The sequence below is a fragment of the Eriocheir sinensis genome, chromosome 24 (genome assembly GCF_024679095.1).
Source record: "Eriocheir sinensis breed Jianghai 21 chromosome 24, ASM2467909v1, whole genome shotgun sequence".
NCBI classification, from domain to species: domain Eukaryota; kingdom Metazoa; phylum Arthropoda; class Malacostraca; order Decapoda; family Varunidae; genus Eriocheir; species Eriocheir sinensis.
Genome location: NC_066532.1, coordinates 4,759,159 through 4,775,818, shown reverse-complemented (window position 1 = coordinate 4,775,818; position 16,660 = coordinate 4,759,159). Strand labels below are relative to the sequence as shown.

Sequence of the window (16,660 nt, the reverse complement as noted above, 5' to 3'; positions counted from 1 at the left end):
TATGTCTTTGGCCATATTCCTAAACATTTCGTCTCCCAAGTACACACATTTGACAAGGCATTCGTAGGAGTTCTGGGCATATGCAGAACTAGTTTACTAACCCTGGTGGTACTTTGACCCTTCTTCTGTACCATGAACCTAACAAGAACACTCATTAGAACACATTTGAAACATTTGACAAGGCATTCGTAGGAGTTGACTAACCCTGGTGGTAGTCTGACCCTTCTTCTGTACCATGAACCTAACAAGAACACTCATTAGAACACATTTGACAAGGCATTCGTAGGAGTTCTGGGCATATGCAGAACTAGTTTACTGATCCTGGTGGTACTTTGACCCTTCTTCTGTACCATGAAGCAACAAGAACACTCATTAGAACACATTTGACAAGGCATTCGTCGGAGTTTTGGGCATATGCAGAACTAGTTTACTAATCCTGGTGGTAGTTTGACCCTTCTTCTGTACCATGAACATACAAGAACACTCATCAGAACGCAATTGATCTCCTTTTCGGACTTTGGAAATAGCTGATGTGAGGCGGAAGCGTCTGAGAATTTCGCCGCCCAAGTACACACATTTGACAAGGCTTTCGTGGGAGTTTTAGGCATTTCCAGGGCTAGTTTTATGACCCTGGTGGTAGTCTAACCCTTCTTCTGTACCATGAACCTACAAGAACACTCATTAGAACGCGATTGATCTCCTTATTGGCCTTTGGAAATAGTTGATGTGAGAGGCGGAAGCGTCTTGAAATACTTACTTTTGTGAATCTTTGTTTCCTGGAATTGGTGTATGTAACTGAGAACAATACTCATAAATTAGAAAGGAACACATATTTGTACAACAGCCATACAGGGAAGACACAGACAAACACCTAGCTGACATTACCAGTCAAAAATAGCAATAAAGAAACTGAGAAAATAGAAAAAAAGGAAAGGTTACTTGAAAAAAAATCTAGAAGGAGAGACAAAGAGTTCAGAAGACTAAAACACAAGTGCAAAATCAGGGAAAAAAAATAGATGTCAAGTAAGAACTGAAGAAAATACAAGTTGAAGCACAAGAACATTGAATGAACAGAAAATTCCGGAGCCGTTGGAAAGGCATATCCCGGGACCACATCTGATCCCATATTTGTTTACTAACTAATGAATCCCCTCTGGTGGACCTGATGTCTTGCTTAGAGGATTCTGCTTTATTAACATACATTCATTTGTAAGCCTCGATCTCCATTTCCGTGTATAATCCTCTTTTCTTCTGCTCATTTGTTTAAAGAAAGAGAATCATTATTATGGATTTCATTTTGGCTTTTTTTTCTTTTTTATTTACAGTAGAGGAAACAGTTCAAGGGCAAAAAAAAAGGAAACAATAATGAAAAAAAGCCCGCTGAAAAAAGCCCGCTAAAAAAGCCCGCTGAAAAAAGCCCGCTAAAAAAGCCCCCTTAGAAGAGCCCGCTAAAAAAAGCCCGCTAAGAAAAGCTCGCTAAAAAAGCTCGCTAAAAAAGCCCGCTAAAAAAGCCCGCTAAAAAAAAACGCTAAAAAAAGCCCGCTAAAAAAAAGACCGCTAAAAAAGCCCGCTAAAAAAAGACCGCTAAAAAAGCCCTCTAAAAAAAGCCTGCTAAAAAAAGCCCGCTAACATTTTTTTTATGTCTTCATCTTATGTCTATTGTTTTAGGGAGGAGAATATTCGCAGGACTTTTTTTCTCTGTCTGTATATCTGTCTACTTACCTGTCTATCTTTCCACCTAGCTATCTATATCATCTATCTATATCTATATCTATGTAACTCGGACTAATTGCCCAACTAACTAACTCACTAACCAATTAACTTACTTACAGAATGACTGACTGACTATCCTATCTATCTATATCTATCTATCTAACTAACGACTAACTAACTACGTAACTAACCATCTATCTATCTATCTATTTATCTATCTATATCTACCTATCTATCTATCTATCTATCTATCTCCTCAAATCTCAAAACAATATCACGGTATATATCCATCTATCTATATCTATATCTTACCTATCTATCTATCTATGTATCTATCTATCTATCTATCTATCTATTTGTATCTAAGCACCTATCTGTCTATTCATCTTTCCTCTCCTCAAATCTCAAAACAGTATCACGCTGGAAGGAAGAGTGACAGGACGCTAATCTCAGGTTGTCACCCTTCTCGAGCACTTCAGGAAATTGTTGCTGTAGTAAGTCCCCGCGAATACAACTAGTTATTATTATTCCCTCTGGGCCTCGAACTGTAAAGGTGTGAGTCGTATGCAATTCATTATCAGACTATTCAACACACCAGCAGGAAGTTGTGTGAAAGTAAGTCGTATGAGAGTAGTTTTTAAGGGTTTTTATCGTCACAATGCAAAGAAGTCACCGTGTTTAATTTTTCTCTTGTCTCTCTTTTCAGAAAACCCGCCCTTCCAAAGACCGGATGGAGCTCCTTGTGATGTGATGTTTGTAAGTACCTCTGATATACAAGTCTACTATTCTCAGTTGACTATAATTTGTAGGTATTTTTAAGTTAGATCCACTTATGAGATCACTTGTTGAGAAGTCTCTCCCCTCCCCTTCAATCCCCTCGTCCGTTTACTGTAGCATGGGGGAGCGAAGTTGACCTGACCCTCCTCCTATGTGACCTGGCAAATGAGGTTTTCCTAGCCCTTCTTGTCCTCCTCCCTCCCTCCCTCTCATACTTTTCCGTTTTCCTTGTATTACATAATTTCTGTACGACCATTCCTCACTTCACCTATCACCACTGAAGAACTGTTTGGTTAATGTTTATCTTTCGTATACAAGACTGGGTTTTATTCTCATGGCTACGATTTGCTACTAATTTACTACTAATCTCTTCACCACTAACTAATATATCTCTCTCTCTCTCAACTAATCCATGTATCACTAATCTACTATTTACCTAAGCTTCGAAAAAAAATGCTCCTCTAAGTTCCCGTTCAGTATATTCAGTCGACCAAGCCACGCCCCATCTCACACTCAGGCTGAAGGTGACTGGTGGATGCTGGGAAAGGTTAAATTCTGATAGGTGGATGCTGAGAAAGGTTAGATTGGATTGATGGATGTTTAGATAAAGTTAAATGGTACTGGTGGATGTTTAGAAAGTTAAATTGGATTGGGGGTAATTTTCTTCAACATATTCTGCGCAAGCACACATATTTGACAAGACTCATAGGAGTTTTCGGCATTTTCAGGGGTAGTTTTATGACTCTAGTGGGAGTTTGAACATTCTTATGTACCATGAACGTGAAAAAGCACTCGTTAAAACCCGATTCATCTCCTCTCGGGCTTTGGAAATAGCTGATGTGAGAGGTGGAAACGTCTAGGCATACTGTCCAAGGAGTTTGCAAGAGGCCAGACAGTCGGCATATACAAAGCAGCTTCTGAGAACATAATATTACCACCCGCCATCTCCGTCTCCCCGTCCGTCAATCTATCAAGCTTCTCTGACACTTTTTATTCGTCTTTGCACTGACCACAAGGCTTCCAAGTTCGCTCCACTTATGCACTACTCTACTTGTAAACCCGTTCTTACCTCTCTCTCCTTGAACCTGTACTCATTGCTTCGGGTCTTAACGTTTTTGTATAGGAAATTTTATCAATATCACCTTCGTTAATTAGTTTTACACTCTGAAAAACTGGTGCAGGTGACCGCGCATATTCGAGTCCGGGGTCATTTCCTTAAACATTTCGGCGTCCAAGCACACACATTTAACAAGACTTTCCTAGGAGTTGTGGGCATTTCCAGGGGTAGTTTTATGACCCTGGTGGCAGTCTGACCCTTCTTCTGTACCATGAACCTTTCGGAGGAGTTGTGGGCATTTCCAGGGGTAGTTTTATGACCCTGGTGGAAGTCTGATCCTTCCTTCTTCTGTACCATGAACCTTTCGTAGGAGTTGTGGGCATTTCCATGGGTAGTTTTATGACCCTGGTGGTATTCTGACCCTTCTTCTGTACCATGAACCTAAAAAAACACTCATTAGAACACGACTGATCCCCTTTTCGGCCTTTGGAAGTAGTTGATGTGAGAGGCGAAAGCGTCTGAGAATACCACCCCTGTCTTTGCCTCCTCGCCCAAGCTGAGCAATGGGAGCCTTGAGTTGCATCTTCGTGTCCCCTACAGCACCCAAGAGCATGACGTCAGGACACAGCGACGCGGGACTCTGGACAGTCATAGCCAAGGATTCGTGGCGTCATTGTGGGCCGCCTCGACGCTCCCTCTTCCTTCTTCCTGATTCTCACCCTCTTACCCCCTGATCCCTCCCCATCCCTCCTCCTCGTTCTCTTCTTTTCCTCTTGTTCCTCCCCCCTTCTAGCCGTCCTCTTCCTTGTCCTTGTTATTATTATATACTCATCAATTCTTGGGTGTTTAGGGGCACAATCCGGTGGGTGGTTCCAGTCGTTAGTTCAGGGCGCGGTGAGCTCGGACCCGCAGCTGTGGTGAGGGACGGGGGACGGGGGAGCTTGAGTTCTGAGGGTCATACTCTTGAACATTTCGGCGCCCAAGCACACACATTTGACAAGGCTTTCATAGAACTTTTCGGCATTTCCAGGGGTGGTTGCATGACCCTGGTGGTAGTTTAACCCTTCCCCTGTACCGTGAACCTAAAGAAACACTCATGAGAACCCGATTGATCCCCTTTCCGGCCTTTGGAAATAGTTGATGTGAGGCGTGGGAGCGTCTGACAATACGAGCCTCGCCAAACACGGTGAAGATAAACTGTCGCCGGGCGTGACCAGAATACCCTGAGTGCTTGGGTCTCGTGTGGGAGCGAGACTGGCGGGGAATACTGATGCTCAAGGGAAGTTTGGTATACATATAAAACTGAGTACAAAGGCGGGTACAAAGAGGAATCAGTTGGTACATCGTTTATCCGCTACGTGAGAGAATAGTATTAGCATGCATGTCTTCCTTCCTTCCCTCCTTCCTTCCCATTTTCATAATTTTACGATTTTTAACTTTTTTATAATTTTGCGATTTTTTACTTTTTTTTATAATTTTGCGATTTTTAACTTTTTTTATAATTTTGCGATTTTTAACTTTTTTTATAATTTTGCGATTTTTAACTTTTTTTATAATTTTGCGATTTTTAACTTTTTTTATAATTTTGCGATTTTTAACTTTTTTTATAATTTTGCGATTTTTAACTTTTTTTTATAATTTTGCGATTTTTAACTTTTTTTTATAATTTTGCGATTTTTAACTTTTTTATAATTTTGCGATTTTTTACTTTTTTATAATTTTGCGATTTTTAACTTTTTTTATAATTTTGCGATTTTTAACTTTTTTTATAATTTTGCGATTTTTAACTTTTTTTTATAATTTTGCGATTTTTAACTTTTTTTTATATAATTTTACGATTTCATACGAGGTCATTTTATTTGGCGCCATATGACCAGTGCTTGCGGCGCCATGATTTTAGTCCATTCAATCAATCCTTCCTTCCTTCCCATTTTCATAATTTTTTTCGATTTACTTTTTTTTTATTTTACGATTTCATGCGAGGTCATTTTATTCGGCGCCATAAGACCAGTGCAGTTGCGGCGCCGTGATTTTAGTCCATTCAGTCAATCCATCAATCCTTCCTTCCTTCGTCTGTGTTTCCTCCTGCCTACGACTTGGACTCATTCAAGAGGAGAGTATCAAGACCCTCTCCTCCCGAAACTGACCTCTCTTCTGGCCTCTCGTTCTCTCTCTTTTGTTTTGAGCAGCGTCTAGTGAGCGTTTTTGTTGTTTTTGTTTCACTTTTGCCCTTGAGCTGTCTCTCTTGCTGTAAAAAAAAAGAAAATAGGTCAAGTTTACTGTATGACGAAATGAGAACAAGGCAGATTTTCAGAAGGACAAGTTGATATTTAGTTTGTCCTTTACGTAAGAGGAAAGTGTTGGTATTCTAGTCAGATTTGCTACATAACAAAACGACTACAAAGACGCATTTACAAAAGGATGAGTTGATATATCGTTTCTCTTGTTCGTAAAAGCATAGTAATAGTATTGAAGTCGTTTACTAATGGCAATATATAAATACAAAGACGGTATACGGAAGGATGAGTTGATATATCGTTTCTGCTTTACGGAAGAGCTTAGCATTAGTATACTAGTCACATTTACTATATAACAAAACGAGTACAAAGACAGATATACAAAAGGATGAGTTAATATATCGTTTGCCTTTTATGTAAGATTAAAGTATTGGTATTCAAGTCAACTTTACTGCAGAGAAATATAAATACAAAGACGAGTATACAAAAAGATGAATTGATATAACGTTTCTGCTTTACTTTAGGGCAGAGTATTGGTATTCAAGTCCTTCACTACATGCAAATATAGATACAAAGACGGGTTTACAAAAAGATAAGTTGATATATCGTTTCTGCTTCACGTACGAGAAAAGCATTGGCATTCAAGTTAAGGGCTACTACGTCGCAATATAAGTTCTGAGATTGACAAATGGGGGAAAAAACGTTGATATATAGCTAACTTATTTGAGGGAGTTGTCAGACCACGCAAGTTGTCTCTTATCACAAAGGAAAATTCAAAGAGACGTAAATATAGAGACTGGGTGATCCATCGCTATTCCCTGACGCAAAGAGAGATTACTGATAGCGCGCACGTCACCTCCACTACACTTCAAAGGGAGTTCAAAGCCGGATAGACAGAAGGATGAGGTGAAGCATATGACAACACAACGAGGCTTCTTTTATACATGAAGTGAGCGGCCTTGGTGACATACTCTTACACATTTCGCTTTCGTATGAGTTGTAGGCATATCCAGGGGTACTTTCATAACCCTGGTGGTAGTTTGATCCTTCCTCTGCGCCGTGAATCGATAATAAACACTCATTAGAATCGGATAAATCTAAGCTGATGTGATTCGATAAGGCTTTCGTGGGAGTTGTGAGGGGCATTTCCAGGGGTACTTTCATGACCCTGGTGCAAAGTTGCCAGACTGTCGTACTCAGCCTCTTATATTTACCGACTTCCGAGCCAAAAACTGTCTCGTGGACCCCAATAAGGAGATTCACTAATAATTATCGTTAAAATAGTTAATTCCTGATGTTTCTTGGCAATAGTTAGGCGTCAGAAACCGGTAAATACTATGGTCTGAGTACGACAATTTGGCAACGGTGCCCTGGTGGTAGTTTAACCCTTCCTCTGCGCCATGAACGTATACAACCACTCATTAGAACAATATTAATCTCCTCTTCGGCCCTTGGAAATAGCGGATGTGATTTGACAAGGCTTTCGTGGGAGTTGTCGGGGGGCATTTCCTAGGATACTTTCATGACCCTGGTGGTAGTTTGACCCTTCCTCTGCGCCATGAACATATACAGCCACTCATTAGAACAAGGTTAATCTCCTCTTCGGCCCTTAGAAATAGTTGATGTGAGAGGCGGAATCGTCTGAGAACACCGCCCTTTGTTTGCTATGCGTACTTCACAGTGATTTCAATGGCGGATGGACAGAAGGATGCGGTTTAACATGACAACACGCCGCTCCTTCTAAACATGAGGAAGCTATCGGTCCCTGGGCGTTGACGGGCGGTGGGCGTGACGCATAGCCAGCTGCTGACATCCAAGGCTGATGCAACAAGGCCCGCGGCGGCTCAAACCCTCCCTTCCCTTCCACCCCTACGACCCTCCCCTTGAGCCGCCGCACGGGGTTATGGTGTACGAGCTTCCGACACTGCGGGATCTGTTGTGCCGCGCCGCGCGTTGGTGGAGGTGAGGACTTAATGTATGCGTTCACCTCCGCGTCGATGGATTGTCGGCGGTGCGTCGATGCAGCGGCTGGTGGCAAGAAAGCTAATATTGAAACTCTTGTCTTAGGTCCGGTAGCTAGTTTATGGGATTGCTAGGATAGAGAAAGAAGAGAAGCTACATCAGGACAAAAAAGAATGAGAAAGACGAGAAGGTAGGGCGGCTGGTGGCAAGAAAGCTAACACCGAAACTCTTGTCTTAGGTCCGGCAACTAGTTTATGGGATTGCGGGGATACATTAGGAAGAGGAGGAAATTATCATGACAACAAGAATGAGAAAGACGACGAGGAGGAGGAGCAGCGGCTGTCGGGAAGAAAGTTTTAAGAGTACCATGAGTGTAACCCTTGTCCCAGGCTAGACACATAAGGTTATCTTGTTTATAATACTGTAGTGATGTAGGAGGAAGAAAAGAAGCTGAATGAGGGCAAACAGAATGAGAAGGTTTAAAAGTAACATTGTAACTCTTGTTGTCAGTGATTATACAAATGCCAAATGAACTTAAGGATTGTAGGGATAAAGGAGGAAGAGGAGAATACATAGGAATACATAGGAAGAACAGACACCAGAAGACCTATCGGTCTATGGCGAGGGTGTCTGTTTACTACTGCTACTACTAGTAATCTACGTGTGGTAGAACAGGACTGAAAAGATGAAGGCTCCTCCCCACCCACCTCTCCCTCCGGCAACGTGCCGGCAGGAAATAGTTAGAAGAGAACACCATGTACCTTTAAGGAAGAAAGGGACATGGAAATTTTACAGTAAAGAGAGAAATAAGAGGAAATTACTACCCTTAACTTACACTACTGGTAACCTAAGCTGTGGGGGAAAATGACTTCATTACATAAGAACATAAGAACACAGAAACACAAGGAGAATGGAAGAGGACCAGTGGCCTACACAGGGCAGCCTCAGGATCCCCCCTAATACTCACGATGGGTGAGGTGTAGTTTCAGGGGCACAGGTGGAGGCTTGATCCTCGCTTTACCGGCGGTACTAGGCACGGCACCATTAACCTGTCACCTTACTGCACCCACACCTCACTCCACCTGTCATGCGGACAATAACTGTTGCTTTACTCTGTTGTTAACTTACGCTACTTGCAATCTAGGTTGTGGGGGAGAATAATATGGATTTAGGTTGACGTCATGCTCCAGTCTGTCTGAAAACATGCGAGGAAGGGTCAGTATAATCTTATATCCCTGAAGTACTTATCCAATGAAGACTTGAAGCTATTGATACTCTGTGCGCTAACTACTGACGGTGGGAGTCTATTCCAGTGATCGACGACTCTATTATTGAAAAAACTTTTGCGCACCAATGTGTTACATCGGTTTCCCTTTAACTTCATACCGTTGCTGCGTGTTATTGTGTTGGTGTCTCTCTGAAATAGACTATCTGGTTTAATGTTGTCGAATCCATTAAGGATTTTGAACACTTCAATGAAGTCCCCTCTTATCTCTTATCCTTCGGTTTTTTAGGGAAAACATATCTAAGCGCTTTAAACGCTCGTCATATGGCAAGTTTCGGAGCCCTGGAATTTGTTTGGTTGCTCGTCGCTGTATCCTTTCTAGCAAAACTTGATCTTTGATATAGTTCGGTGACCAGAACTGAACGGCGTATTCTAGGTGTGGTCTTACAAATGCTAAATATAATATCTTCATAAGTTCGGGTGATTTATAATCAAAGTTTCTTGATATTAATCCTAACATCATATTGGCTTTTTTACTCGCTGCAGAACATTGATCACTCATTTTAAGAGTGTTACTGATAATGACACCAAGATCTTTTTCTTGTTTTACTTCGCTGAGCTTATGTCCTTGAATCTGATATCTAAAGTTAGGATTTTTTTCACCTATGTGCGTTACTTTACATTTATCTACGTTAAAACTCATTTGCCATTTTTCGCTCCAGTCGGCAAGTCTTATTAAGTCTGATTGAATATTCTCGCAACTTTGACTGTTCATTACCGTACCTCATAATTTGATGTCGTCGGCGAATTTGGCTACTTTTGATAGGATATCAGTTTCTAAGTCGTTCACGTAACTTATGAATAGTGTTGGCCCCAGGACCGAACCTTGGGGCACGCCACTGGTGACGGGTTGCCAATCCGATGCTTCACCATTAAGAACTACACGTTGTTTTCTGTTGGTGAGCCAGTCATGAATCCACGCACATAGATGGTCGTTAATACCGTGGGAACGCAGTTTAGAAATAAGCCTAACGTGAGGAACTTTATCAAACGCTTTCTGAAAATCTAGGTAAATTACGTCATATGGGCTGATAGGACGATAATTACTGGCTTGTTTTTTATGTCCTTTTTTTAAAGATCGGGGTAATATTGGCCTTTTTCCACTCGAGTGTCACACTGGCCTGTGCTGATGACTTGTTGAATATTAATGTTATGGGTAATTCTAGCTGTTGACTACATTCTCTCAACACGCGAGAAGATAAATTGTCGGGGCCCGGAGATTCATTTGGATCTATTTTCTGCAGGTACGCACGCACTTCGCTGGTATCAATGTCGGTCAATGCAAGCTTATGTTCTTCAGGGCCTTGAAAACTTTTCTTCGGGGCTGGAATCGATGTCATGTTCTCTTTTGTAAATACGCTACTAAAGGTTGAATTTAGGACCGACGCCATGCCTTTATCATCACTAATCGTATTGCCACTTAATAGTAGTGGGCCGATATTATTTTTAACAGTTTTTTTGTTTCTTATGTAGCTGAAAAATAACCTTGGATTTTTCTTAGCATCGAGTGATATTTTCGTCTCATATTCGCGTTTCTGTTTTCTGATTTTCCTTTCGCACTCTCTCTTGACATTGATGTAATTAGTTTGATCCTGTGAATTATGTGACAGCTTATATTGCTTATACAGTTTTCTTTTTTCGACGGTAGAAGAGAGTAAGGAAGAGGAGGAGGAGGAGGAGGAGAAGGATGATAATGACGATGATGGTGTTGATGATGATGAGGAGGAGGCGAGGTGGTAGAAGGAAGAGGAGGAGGAGGAGGATGAAAATGATGATGATGGTGTTGATGATGATGATGAGGAGGAGGAGGAGGAGGCGAGGTGGTAGAAGGAAGAGGAGGAGGAGGAGGATGAAAATGATGATGATAGTGTTGATGATGATGATGAGGAGGAGGAGGAGGCGAGGTGGTAGAAGGAAGAGGAGGAGGAGGAGGATGAAAATGATGATGATGGTGTTGATGATGACGAGGAGGAGGAGGAGGCGAGGTGGTAGAAGGAAGAGAAGGAGGTTGAGAAGGATACAGATAGTGAGAAGATTGACGATGACGAGGAGGAGGACAAAGAGAATGATTAGGACGAGGAAGACGAGAAAGACGAAAAGAAGGAGGAGGAGGAGGCGGTAGATTCAGGTATAAAAGGAAGAGGGAGTGAGACAAATCCCGCTGAACCCCGTCACTCGCGTCCTCCTTTCTGGTTCAGTCAACGTTGCCAGATTGTCGTACTCAGCCTCCCATGTTTGCTGATTTCCGACCCCAAAACTGCCCCCTCGACCCCAATAACTGCATTCAAATAGAGTTATCGCTAAAAATGGTTAATTATTGGTGTTTTTTGGGCAATAGCTATGGCTCAGAAACCGGTAAATACGAGGCTCTGAGTACGATAATCTGGCAACGGTGGGTCCAGTTGACAGAGTACGCTCCGTCATGGCGCGCGAGAAGAGTGACAAAGCAGCGCAACTTTTTCCGACGCCTCGCTATTGTGTGTCTGGCCCCGGCGCGTTTAGTAGTCGCTCGAGCTGCAAACACCTCCGGCTGGGAAGAGAAGGCGGGGTAATTCGCTTCTAATGACTCAGCTTCGCACAAAACCTGAATACCCTCCCGCACGCGCTGCACGGTTCGCTTAATGCAGGTTGGGTTGGTATTCCCAGTCGCTTCCACCTCTCACGTCAGCCACTTCCAAAGGCCGAAGGGAGATTGGGTTTTCAGGAGGATTTTTCTACGTTCATGGTAAAGAAGCGTCAAACTACTACCAGGGTCTCAATCAACTATTTCCGAAGGCCGAAAGGGAGATTAATGTGGTTCCGCGTTCATGATAAAGAAGAAGGGTCAAACTACCACCAGGGTCTCAGTCAATTATTTCCGAAGGCCGAGAAGGAGATTAATAGGGTCAAACTACCGCCAGGGTCATGAAAGTACCTCTGGAAACCCCAAAAAACTCCTACGAAATGAGGGATATTCCACGTTCATGGTACAGAAGAAGGGTCAAACTACCACTAGGGTCGTATAAGTACCTCTGGAAACGCCCCAAAACTCGTACGTTCATGATGCAAAACGAGGGTCAAACTACCACCAGGGTCTTAGTCAACTATTTCAAAGGCCGAAAGGGAGATTGGGTTTTCAGGAGGATTTTTCCACTTTCATGATGCAAAAGGAGGGCCAAACTACCACCAGGGTCTCACTCAACTACTTCCAAAGGCTGAGAAGGAGATTAATAGGGTTTTCAGGGGTGTGGTTCCGCGTTCATGATAAAGAAAAAGCGTCAAACTACACCAGGGTCTCAGTCAACTATTTCCGAAGGCCGAGAAGGAGATTAATAGGGTCAAACTACCGCCAGGGTCATGAAAGTACCTCTGGAAACCCCCAAAACTCCTACGAAATGAGGGATATTCCACGTTCATGGTACAGAAGAAGGGTCAAGCTACGTATAAGTACCTCTGGAAACGCCCCAAAAATCCTACGAAAGTCCTGTCAAATGTGAGTGTGTAAGCGGTGAAGGGTTTGAGAATATAGTCTGTCAGGTCGCTTCCCCGCCGTCGTCGCTGCCACCACCATCACTTAGGAACACAGTCTTAAACATTTCGACACCCAACCCAGCCTCACACATTGGACAAGACTTTCACAGGGGAGTTTGGGCTATTTCGATGGGTAGTTTTATGACCCTGGTAGTAGTTTGACTCTTCTTCTGTACCGTGAACCAAAAATACCATTCATTAGAACACAACTGGTCTCCTCTCTGGCCTTTGGAAATAGCTGATATGAGAGGTGGGGTTGAAGCGTCTGAGAATACCAACCTACCTTAGCCCCCTGCAAAACATCCTAGCCAAATGCCTTTCTCTTGAGCGGCCGGCACGTTTCCACTCCAGGCAGGGCAACGGTGGCAAGTCGGAAGGAAGTGGTCGTGTGTTAGTCTTGCATAGGAGGGGAGAAAGCAGCATCGTCTGGGCCGCCCTGACACGCTTCTATTACCAGTCTTTATCGGTCGTTTTTGTTCGTTTTTATTGGAGGTAACAAGAGTGCTGTAGAGTGCGAGGAGATTGAAAGTTGATTAAATCCGGTGTTAAGTTTACCAATGCGTGAAGCGGGTTAAATATAGTTGTGTGTTTGGGAGGGAGGGAATGTGTGTGTGTGTGTGTGTGTGTGTGTGTGTGTGTGTGTGTGTGTGTGTGTGTGTGTGTGTGTGTGTGTCTCTCTCTCTCTCTCTCTCTCTCTCTCTTTCTCTCTCTCTCTCTCTCTCTCTCTCTCTCTCTCTCTCTCCTTCTCTCTCTCTCTCTTCTTGACTTCCTCCTCTCTCTCTTTCTCTCCACCCCTTCTCTCTCCCTCCCCATTTAATCACTCACTCAGACAAAGAGGCCGAGGTGTTGATAGTCTCTCTTCAGGTGTTTAGAGAAGCTCCCAACGTGACACCTTGGACTCAGGGGGCAGTGCACGGCGCCTCTGATGTACGCCTGTTGGTGGCTGCCCGCGCTGTGTTGTCGGGGCTGCCCGGCGCTCTGTTATCCCGGCCTACTTGTTAGTGTCGCAGCGTAACCCAAGACGCCTGTGATCTCTTTCTCCCGCCTCCCAGTTGTGTCCAGAGGCCTCCCTTTGCTCTGTTCGTTGCTTCGTTGTGTGTGCTTGTAGAAGGAAGGCAAATAAGCGAGTTTCAATGCATGTGGTAATAGAAGGAAGACAAGGAAGCTCATTTTGATCTTGTCCCACTTCCTGATACAAGAGTTAACCGGTAAGTTCACTCCTTCATTATTCTTTTTTTTCTGTTGTTTGGTTTCTTTTACCATAAGACAAATAAGCGAGTTACAATGCATATGCTTCTAGAAGGAAGACAAGGAAGCTTATTTTGATCCTGTCCCACTTCCACATGCAAGAGTTAACCGGTAAATTCATTCTTTCGTAATTTTCTTTGTAATTTTGTTTTGTTCTTTGTTTCCTTTAACGTAAGACAAATAAGCGAGCTACAATGCATGTGGTTTTAGAAGGAAGACTAGGAAGCTTATTTTGATCTTGTCCCATTTCCTGATGCAAGACTGGGCAGGTACATTTATTCCTTCATCGTTTTCTTTCTCCTTCATTTAATAATAAGTAATTGAGCGGGGAGGCGGTGGCTGAACGGTAGCGAGACGGCCCCGCGTTCAGAAAGACGCGAGTTCAATCCACGACCGGTGCCACCAAGCTTAAAACTGCCCACATGCTGTCCAGAAGACCACCTCTCAACCCGGACTCTAGATTCTAGGATTAAAGAAGAGCTCCGGGAGGGCAGCATGAGCCAATGCAAGATGGCCCCACTATAAACACTCGCCTGCACCAGAACGGGCTAGGCCGACCATCAGGGATTCAGGATCTACCGGGAAGAAGCCTACCGGCGCAATAGGCCAACACTTAAAAAAAAAAAAAAAAAAAAAAAAAAGTAGGTAGGTACCCATGGTTGTAGAAGAAAGACAAGGAGGTTCATCCCTATGCTGTCCAGCCTCTTGACCAATTTTTTTTTTTTTTTTTTATCGTTTAAGTCGGTTTTCTCTCTCCTCATGGCGTCTGTGTCGTGGATAAAAAAAAAACTTCTCAAAGACTTCCGAATCAAATATTTCTTGTGTGTTTCTTACATATATTGATGCAAGATGGCGCCACTATAAACACTCCAGAACGGGCTGGGCCGACCATCAGGCCCCACCTGGAAGAAGCCTTGGGCCGACCATCAGGCCCCACCGGGAAGATGCCTACCGGCGCAATAGGCAACAACGTAAAAAAAAAGAAAAAAAAAATCGACTTCAGTATCATGTTATAGTAAAAAGAAAGTAAAGACCATAATCGAACTATGATTTCCTTTCGGTTGACGTTTATTGTGTGCATTCAGTGTTCCGACAATGTAGAAAAAGGCTTGACATGCTTCCGCGACTGAGGGTCATATTCTGAAACATTTCGCCGCCCAAGAACACACATATTACAAGACTTTCGTAGGAGTTTCGGTTATTTGTAGAGGTAGTTTTAAGACCTGTCTGGTAGTTTGATCATTCCTTTGTACCATGAACCTAAAAAAACACTCATAAGAACGCGATTGATCTCCTTTTTGGCCGAGCACACACATATTACAAGGCTTTCATAGGAGTTTCGGTTATTTGAAGAGGTAGTTTTAAGACCCTTCTGGTAGTTTGATCATTCCTTTGTACCTTGAACCTAAAAACACTTATTAGAATGCGATTAATCTCCTTTTTGGCCGAGCACACACATATTACAAGGCTTTCGTAGGAGTTTCGGTTATTTGTAGAGGTAGTTTTAAGACTCGTCTGGTAGTTCGATCATTCCTTTGTACCATGAACCTAAAAAAACACTCATAAGAACGCGATTGATCTCCTTTTTGACCTTGCACACACATATGGCAAGGCTTTCGTAGGAGTTTCGGTTATTTGCAGTGGTAGTTTTAAGACTCGTCTGGTAGTTCGATCATTCCTTTGTACCATGGACCTAAAAAACACTAATTAGAATGCGATTAATCTCCTTTTTGGCCAAGCACACACATATTACAAGGCTTTCGTAGGAGTTTCGGTTATTTGAAGAGGTAGTTTTAAGACCCTTCTGGTAGTTTGATCATTCCTTTGTACCTTGAACCTAAAAAAACACTCATAAGAACACGATTGACCTCCTTTTCGACCTTTAGAAATAGCTGATATGAGGTTCGGAATCGTCTGAGAATCCCGACCTGATATTTCTCTTGGTTTTATCATATTTAACTTCCTCGTCCACGTTGGGTTATTGCAGTGTGTTCGTAAATGCAGTGAAATGCTCGACGCTCGTGTACACCCAGACGCCTTGATCCCATTACATTACATGCTAAGCGCGCGGTAAAGGGATTTATTGGAAAGGAATGCAATAAGCGAGGTAAAGCGAGTGCCGCCGGTAATTCCCTTGATCACTCCGGCGTGGGACATTAGGGTCGTGGAATTGCCGGGGAATGACCCAATGCCCGTCCTCACTCACCCCGCGGATCAAATACTCCAATATCATTTATGTAGGGCTGTGTACTGTGGGCTTTTTTTTCTTTTTTTTTTTTTGCCCTTTTTTTACAACAAAGGAGACAGCTCAAGGGCACACAAAAAAAGGAAACAATAATTAAAAAAAAAAGCCCGTCACTCGCTGCTCCTAAAAAAGAATCCAAAGAGGTGGCCGAAAGAGAGGTCAGTTTCGGGAGGAGAGGTGTCCAGATACTTGAGCTGTTTCCTCTGCTGTAAAAAAAAAAAAAAAAAAAAGCGTTTGTTGATTTAAGCGTTTGTTAGTTGATGGTAATTTGTATCTACTTAAACTTCCTTAATAGTGGAATGAAGAGTCTGTTTTTTTTTTTTTTAGGTTCGTGGTACAAGAGAAGGATCAAAGTACCACCAGGGCCATAACATTACTCCTGGAAATGCCCCAAACTCCTATGAAAGTCTTGTCAATTATCAAATCAATTACTTCTTCATTTGTGTTTCCTGTTATAAGCGGTTTGTCAGTTGATGGTAACACGTAATTATAAATAAATAGTTTTTTTTACTTTTTAGGTTCGTGGTACAGAAGAAGGGTCAGCTACTACCAGGGTCATAAAACTACCCTTGGAAATGCCCCAAACTCCTATGAATGTCTCGTCAAGTATGTGTTCTTGGGCGCCG

At 42.7% G+C, this 16,660-nt stretch overlaps 1 long non-coding RNA gene across 1 annotated transcript in view; it reads left to right on the top strand.

Moving 5' to 3' along the window:
- Window positions 1–16,660, top strand: part of LOC127002800 (uncharacterized) — a 325,738-nt gene that overhangs the window by 119,481 nt on the left and 189,597 nt on the right. Inside the window, exon 3 of the long non-coding RNA XR_007756554.1 lies at window positions 2,420–2,469. This is a non-coding gene — a long non-coding RNA (uncharacterized LOC127002800). The remainder of the gene's footprint in view (window positions 1–2,419; window positions 2,470–16,660) is intronic.